Here is an 8,587-nt window from a genome sequence, read left to right on the forward strand (position 1 = left end):
TGATTCAACCTTCATCTGAACGTGGATCTGCATGCATATTTGTGTTGATTTTACATTGAATCAGTTAGGAATCAACGTTGATTTAACCATCATCTGAACTTCGTTCTGCACGCATATTTGTGTTTATTCTACATTGAATCAACGTTGATTCAACCATCATCTGCACGTGGATCTGCATGCAGATTTATGTTGATTCTACATTTAATAGGTTAGGAATCAATGTTGATTCAACCTTCATCTGAACGTGGATCTGCATGCATATTTGTGTTGATTCTACATTGAATCAATGGTGATTCAACCATCATCTGAACGTGGATCTGCATGCATATCTGTGTTGATTCTACATTGAATCAACGTTGATTCAACACTCATTTGACTGTGGGTGTACATGCAGATTTGGGTTGTTTTTATATTGAATAAGTTAGGAATCAATGGTGATTCAACCATCATCTGAACGTGGATCTGCATGCAGATTTGTGTTGATTCTACATTGAATCAGTTAGGAATCAACGTTCATTCAACCATCAGCTGAACGTGGATCTGCATGCAGATTTGTGTTGTTTTTATATTGAATGAAAGCTAAGGATTTATGTACATTTTACGTCTGAAAAGTCTACATCATAACATGCCACTAAAAGTTTCTTCACTGGTGTTAAACACACTATATTATTGGCAGATCATTGGTAAACTGTGTGCATAAGGTTAAAAATGACAACATGGGTTTGATATAACATTTTATTTAAGAGGGACAGATCTTTAAACATATTTGACTCCTTTTTGACTGTCAAAACAACAGTCTGTTGTCCACAGAAGAACAGAGTCCATGAGGTTAAGCTTTGTACTGTATGAACTAGGGCAGAGGTCATCAACTCCAGTCCTTGAGGGCTACCATCCTGTAACTTTTAGATGCGTCTCTGCTCAAACACACCTGGATCAAATGAACTCCTCGTTTCCAGCCTATTGCAGAGAGGAATGAATGCTGGTGAGGGAATTCAGACGTTTTGGAGCAGAGGTGAATCTAAAAGTTGCATTTCATTACATGTTCACTTACCTGGAATATGTTAAATACAACAAATATTTACTTAAAGTGTGATCTATTTGATAAAATGTGTCACCTTTTTTGTTTAATTACACATTAAATGTTTAAAGATGGGCTCTTTCATCTGGTTTGTGTCATAATGTGGTGTGGCGGTGGACACAAAGCAGCAGGCGGTAAACTTACTTTATGTGGATGTTATTTTAATTAACAAAATAAACAAATTAAATCCAAAATCCAGGGAAAACAAGGAAATCCAAAACACAATGAAACAGGAGACACTAGGGACAACAACGGTAACAACTGGCATCGTGGTGAGCAGGGTAACAAATTGGACTGGCGAGTTGTGACTGAAAAAGAGGGGCTTAAGTAGTGGGACAATGGCCTAAATGAGAAGAGTGATGGCAGGTGTGAGTAATTTGGCACAGGAGCTGGCTGAGGGCTGGGGACAAGATAGCACAGGGAAACTAAGGAGATCTGCTGGGAACACAAACGGGAGGAAACAGGGAACTGAAAAATACTTCTAATACAAAAGACACTAAGAGTAAAGAAAACCTGATGAACTAAGAGAGAAAGATATGAGGGAAACTCTAACCGAACCTAAATAGAAACAAGGCTGATCTAACAACAATAAGAACTAAGGAACACAAAGCAAGAGAAACTAGAAGATCTAAACAAAGAAATAACCCAACTTGAATTACTAAAGAAAGATACAGACAGACTCAGACATGGAAGAATAACTGAACCTATGGTAATCAAATTAAGAAATAAACATTACTAAAAACTTCACCAGGAGGCTGAAATAAGAAATAACTAGAGGGATAAAATAGAATTAAACTATAGTCATTAAAGAAGGCTTGACATGGACTCAAACAAACAAGGAAAAGCAATAATATAATTCTAACTACACTAAATACCTCTAATAATATCAAAAGGTCCATGAAGGGCTAAACTAAAGTGAATTAAAACATGAAGCTTAATAAAATGAAAAGCAAAACAAACCCAAAAACCCAGTGTCCCGACAGATGTCTGATTATATAATTGTTTACTTTAATCAAATAAAATATTTATTTAAAAATATAATCTTTCATTACGTGCATGTTTATTACCTGAAATATTGAAATATCCAATTTTTACTTTAAATGTGATTCATTTCTTCACCTGTTTACAGGCAACTTGAAGTGCTTGAATCAAACGATTCATGAATGTTTAATGCATTAAATTATTAAATGAGAGAAAACAGCCTCTTCCAACTGTATTTCAACACAAATGATTCATGTTCCTGTTCAGAGTCTGCAGCCTTGCTGAGCTCCTCTTCTGGGGTTTCTTCCTCAGCCTCTCCAACTTGCTCCTCTTCTGTTGCCTCCTCTACTGTTTTCATTATTTACCTCTTCTGGGGTAAATAATAAAAACAGTCTCTGTAACTTGTTGATTCACCACGGTCTTGCTGTATCCCCTCTTTAATTGACGCGCATGTCGGTCCGATGTTGTGGCGTTTACCTCGCAGTGACCCATATTCAGTGCTGGAACCCAGTCAGGATTGATCTCATCCATTTCATACGTCGGTTTTCCTTTAAGAGCACATATCAGAACACACATCAGTATTAATGCTGTAAATCTGATAACACAAAACAACTCAAATAGTTTACTTCACAATAATCTAAGAATCTCGATGTCCACTGACAAAACTCAGACTATGCTATATAAACAATATAGGCCTGACTGAAACAAGGTTGACCCACTTAAATGAATTCAACAGAAACTGAACATGAGTACACCCGGACAAAATCATAGCAAAAAATATGACATAAAACCAACAAAGCGAATTTAGATACTCACCAGAATGGAAATGTCTGGAGGAAACCTGTAGGTATCTGGGGATGTTGGAGAAGATATCAGAATGTCTCACCACTGATACCAGGACATTCGTCTTCTTTTCGTTAGCTCCGATAGCTTAGCCTCCTCGCGTTGTTTCCAAGCAGGAAAATAGTGAAAAGAAAGTCCGTTTTCCATCTTTTTACCATTTCAGTTGTGTGATCGGAAATTACATTCAATAACGCAGCAAGTTCGTGCCATAGCTAAATTATTTTAAGTAACTTGGATTAAAAAAATCTGCGAGACTGTTGTTTTTGTTGGTTATGTTTAACAGAGAGGACCCCAAAGATGGCGCTGGTGTCCCTCCGTCTACAGCAGTGACGTCATGTTCCAAAGCTCTATTACTGTAGCAACAGAACACAGAGCAGGGCAGAGGAGCTGCTTAGGACTACAAACACACCATCATTGTAGTTCTAACTGTGGCTGAACACTCAGTTATTCACAGAGGGTTGAGCAGAATGTCAGAACTACAACATGGCAGAACTGTCTGTCACTCACAGCTGCACTTGGCAATACCGTAAATACCGTAGCAACAGAACCCAAAGCAGGGCAGAGGAGCTGCTTAGGACTTCAAACACACCATCTCTGTAGTTCTATCTATTTCCTGCTTAACACAGAGCCCTGAGCAGCATGGCGGCGGAACTGTCAGTTACTAGGTTGACCTTTGGTATTCAGAACTACTTGTGTTTTCAGCATTCTATAACTGATTTAACCCAATTATTGTGGCCATTTCAAATTAAGCTTATTGAAATTTTCAAAAATAAAAGCCTTGAGAACTTTTTCCATCAGCTCTTTTGGGCATTAGATAACTGGTTTAACCAAACCACTGTTACACATGGGATTAATGTTGCCATTTCAAATGAAGCTTACTGAAAATTTCAAAATAAAAGCCACAATAATCCTCTTAGGTAAGTGCACCGCCATAGGCGGTACAATAATATTAGCCTTTATTAGTATTTTCTCTCAGGGTATGGCACTGGCTGGTGCAAGCTGGTGCATTAGCATTAGCATTTAACCTAAAATTAGCTTTTAGCTAATTTTCTTACATATTAGCCATGTTTAGTATACTGAATGAAGTAAGTCAATGACAGAGATGCCCCACATGCATGATAGCATTCATGCTAACATTAGCATTTTGGCTAATTTTAGCTTTTGCATTAATTTTAACATACTAAATGGTACAAGTACAGCTTAGTCAACATGCTTCTGACTCTCCACAGGTTATTGACTACAATTTAGCTCAGCTTAGCATTGATGCTAATGTTTAGCATCAGAATGGTTTTCTTACTTATTAACCATGTTTAGTATACTGACTGGAGTAAGTCAATGACACACAGCATGCTAGTGATACCCCTCATGCTACTGATAGCATTCATGCTATTATTAGCATTTTGGCTAATTTTAGCTTATGCATTAATTTTAACATACTGAATGGTACAAGTACAACTTAGTCAAAATGTTTCTGAATCTCCACAGGTTATTGACTACATTGCAGCTTTCTTTAGTATTAATGCTCATTTTTAGCATTAAGAATGCTGGATCCAAACCGACGGGCACAGTTTGGCAGGTCCTGGTTAAATTTCTTCAGGAATTTTATAGTTGGGGCCTGCCATTAGCATTACATAGGGAAGAGGAGTGAAGAAGGTGGGGGGTGCTGGTTGACCTTTGATGACCTCTAGAAATATTTCTTTATAACTTTAAAATGATAGCGGCACAAACGAAAGTTTTTGCTGCACAAACCAGCACAAACGTAGCACAAACATTTGACACTAATTTCATCTAATTTGAAGATGGGGGGGCAACTTCACTCTTGTACTGAACACTACTCTGTAGACCAACACACAACAGTTTCAGATTGAAACAAACTCTGACAGAACAAAATGCTTTAAAGTGTCACTTACATGATAAAAACAAACATGATTTAAAAATATGGACTACCATGCCTTTATTTTATTTACAAAAAAGCTTTTAGGCCCAATATAGTGTTCCCATTTCTGTCCTATTCCCAGTTACCCCACATTAATGCTGAATAGGGCCCATACATTTAGCCCAAATGGGCCAACAATATGGGTCCCATTTTAGGCTAACCATATGGGCCTCATGCAGTTAGCCCAGATAAAACCCATCCATGCATGCATGCTGGCTTGGCTGAGACCCATGGGAGCCATGCTCTATGGGCCCTTTCGGGTACCATAGAGCATTGCCTATTTCTGTCCCATTCCCAGTTAGCCCACATTACTGCTGAATAGGGCCCAACAATATGGGTCCCATTTTAGGCTAACCATATGGGCCTCATGCAGTTAGCCCAGATAAAACCCATCCATGCATGCATGCTGGCTTGGCTGAGACCCATGGGAGCCATGCTCTATGGGCCCTTTCGGGTACCATAGAGCATTGCCTATTTCTGTCCCATTCCCAGTTAGCCCACATTACTGCTGAATAGGGCCCAACAATATGGGTCCCATTTTACTTACGCTAACCATGTGGCTCCCATGCAGTTTGCCCAGATAAAACCTATGCCCACTCATATGTAGCCCACAACAAACCCAAGTGGATCGTGGATTCCCAAAATGGTTTGCAAGTTGCCTCAAGATACACCAACACAGGCACACTATAACATCAGTAAAATCATTTACGATTACGTATGTTCAACTGAAATTTTCATTAGTTAAAATCAATAAAGAGGGTCCTTTGTGAATTTTTTCTAGACTGTAGATTACATTACATTATTGACAACTTTCTTAGTTGGATGACTCTGGAGGGTCATGGTTAATGCTGGAGGCAATCCCAGCTGGCTACAGGCAAAGGCAGGGCACACCCTGGACAGGTCGCCAGTCTATCACAGAGCATTTTTAGCTAGCTTCCTAAACTAAAATTTTCACAAAAGATCTTATGCAATTTTGATAGCTTAGTGTATATTATAGTAAACATCTTCACTTACCAATATGGGAAGAGTCCTGAATCTTGGAAATAGCATCAGCAGCTGTGTAGAATTGTCTTCTCCTTGAATCCGCCATCTTGAAAAACTTCTAAAATTGCCTAAGTCAATTTGTCTGGTGACTTAAGCAAAATAAAACTGCCTAAGTCACACTCTTGACATAGGCAATTATACAAAATGGGTAGAATGGCATGATCTGTTTAATTGAGGATGTAGGCAATTTTACCAGAGGTGGCCACCATCATGAAGAGATGATTTAGGCAAAAAAATCATTTTTGAAAAAAAATGACTTAGNATTCCTTGCCATTGTTTGGTGAAAAAAAAAAGTCAGACTGAACTTATCGGACCACCTCTCTGCTCCGCTGCTGATAAAGAAGTCTGGGATGATGTCTTGTTTTTGTTCTCATAATTCTGCATAATTCCCCATGTCAATATTTGCTTGAATATATAAAGCCTGTTGCTGTTAAGTATTTTCGCTTGCGTGTCTATCACGTCCCCATGACAACTTTATGTTGACTTTTATTATGTTGATCTCAACATTGAAACAATATGAACTCATATAACCCTGGGTGGAAACAGTTTTCGATTTGAAAGCTGTTTCCACCAGGCAGTTTACTGTGCAACACCGAGTAAACGGCCATAAAAATCTATCCTTGCGCGGACATGTCCGCTTCGAATCCCCGCGGAATCCAATATAGTCGGGCGGAAGTACGCCCGACTATATTGGGGCCTGTAGTGGCTGAACTCAGGCTGCACAATGAACCCACTGATTCTTTACAGCAGACAGCCGCCCCCCTCTCTTGCAGGTATGGTACCCCCGCTAAATCTTTTAGGGGTCCGCAGTACCCGACCGTACCCGCCTACTTTCACCCCTGATTATATCCACAATACCTGTTTAAGTAAAGATAAAATGGATAAACCAGAGCTGAAATGCAGCAGGCCTATGACTAACTCCGCCAGCTCCACCTATAGGTGAAGGAGCGTAAAACAACCCAGAAATACTCAAAAAGTGAAAAAATATAACATTTCGTCACCTTCTTAAAATAATTGCCTAAGTCATTTTTTTTCAAAAATGATTTTTTTGCCTAAATCATCTCTTCATGATGGTGGCCACCTCTGGTAAAATTGCCTACATCCTCAATTAAACAGATCATGCCATTCTACCCATTTTGTATAATTGCCTATGTCAAGAGTGTGACTTAGGCAGTTTTATTTTGCTTAAGTCACCAGACAAATTGACTTAGGCAATTTTAGAAGTTTTTCAAGATGGCGGATTCAAGGAGAAGAAAATTCTACACAGCTGCTGATGCTATTTCCAAGATTCAGGACTCTTCCCATATTGGTAAGTGAAGATGTTTACTATAATATACACTAGGCTATCAAAATTGCATAAGATCTTTTGTGAAAATTTTAGTTTAGGAAGCTAGCTAAAAATGCTCTGTGATAGACTGGCGGCCTGTCCAGGGTGTGCCCTGCCTTTGCCTGAAGCCAGCTGGGATTGCCTACAGCATTGACCTTGACCCTCCAGAGTCATCTAACTAAGAAAGTTGTCAATAATGTAATGTAATCTACAGTCTAGAAAAAATTCACAAAGGACCCTCTTTATTGATTTTAACTAATGAAAATTTCAGTTGAACATAAGTAATCGTAAATGATTTTACTGATGTTATAGTGTGCCTGTGTTGGTGTATCTTGAGGCATCTTGCAAACCATTTTGGGAATCCACCATGTATCTTAATACAATTGACCTCAAAGGCAATTCATGTTTGTCAGAATAATCACACATTTTTGAAAGGTTTGAATATTTTTTTTTCCCATTTTGGTAGGAGGTGCACTTGATATTGATGACACCAGTCTGTCCTAATCTACTGAGAATGACAATGAGACCATCAATAAAGAGATGATGCAGTATGTTGATAATGATGCACCATCTACTCCCATGGATAAAGTTAAAGATGCCAAGCAGACACATCCGCACCAAGAAGAGGCTATATCAAATGATGATGGCGATGATGGTGATGATGTCATTCAAGATCCGGACTATACCCCAACCTGTGATGAGTCCTCTTCTCCTGAAGATGAAAACAGCCTAACTATGGTGGCAACAACTTTAGAACAGCAGGATGAGGATGTTGAATTAAAAGATGCAGGCAAAAAGAAAAGAAATAAACACCTCAGTCCAAGAACATGGAAGCAAAATGAATCCAAGAAGAAACGTCTAAAAGGAATGTCATACAAGAGCAAAAGTGGTAAAGAAATAAGTGCAAAGACTATGGGTCCTCACACTACTGAGGACTCACACTAATGCAGAAGCACAGCTACCTACAAAGACAAGAAGTTCCTTTACCAAGGCACAACCATCTCCCAACTACATCGTGAATATGGACAGGCAGCTGCAACTGCTGGAGTGAGAGCTGTTGGAATCCAATTTTTCACAGCTGTGTTCCATGAGGAGAACTACTCCGTATTTATTCCAAGAAAAGATCAGTGTGATGTTTGTGTTTCATTCAAACTTGTAAATATATCAGTAAGGCTGCATACGACGCACATGTCACCAAGAAGGATGAAGCGAGGCAAGAGAAATCTAGGGACAAGGATTCTGCTGATAAAGAGAAGTCCGTTTGGACAATGGACTTGCAAGCTGTGCTACTGTGTCCAAAAACCCAAGCCAGCAGCCTGTATTACAAAACAAAACTGCAGGTCCACAACTTTACCCTTTTCAACTTGAGATCAAAGGA

At 39.0% G+C, this 8,587-nt stretch overlaps 1 long non-coding RNA gene across 1 annotated transcript in view; it reads right to left on the minus strand.

Annotated features, from left to right (window-relative positions):
• Positions 1–2,412: 2,412 nt before the first annotated feature.
• LOC106942059 (uncharacterized) overlaps positions 2,413–8,587 on the minus strand; it is a 12,320-nt gene continuing 6,145 nt past the window's right edge. The window contains exons 2-4 of the long non-coding RNA XR_001423534.1: positions 4,728–4,733; positions 2,537–2,607; positions 2,413–2,426 (exon numbers count right to left, since the gene is read on the minus strand). This is a non-coding gene — a long non-coding RNA (uncharacterized LOC106942059). The remainder of the gene's footprint in view (positions 2,427–2,536; positions 2,608–4,727; positions 4,734–8,587) is intronic.

The sequence above is a fragment of the Poecilia latipinna genome, unplaced genomic scaffold, assembly GCF_001443285.1.
Source record: "Poecilia latipinna isolate Pla-1442-1.1 unplaced genomic scaffold, P_latipinna-1.0 Scaffold4014, whole genome shotgun sequence".
Taxonomy (NCBI): Eukaryota; Metazoa; Chordata; class Actinopteri; order Cyprinodontiformes; family Poeciliidae; genus Poecilia; species Poecilia latipinna.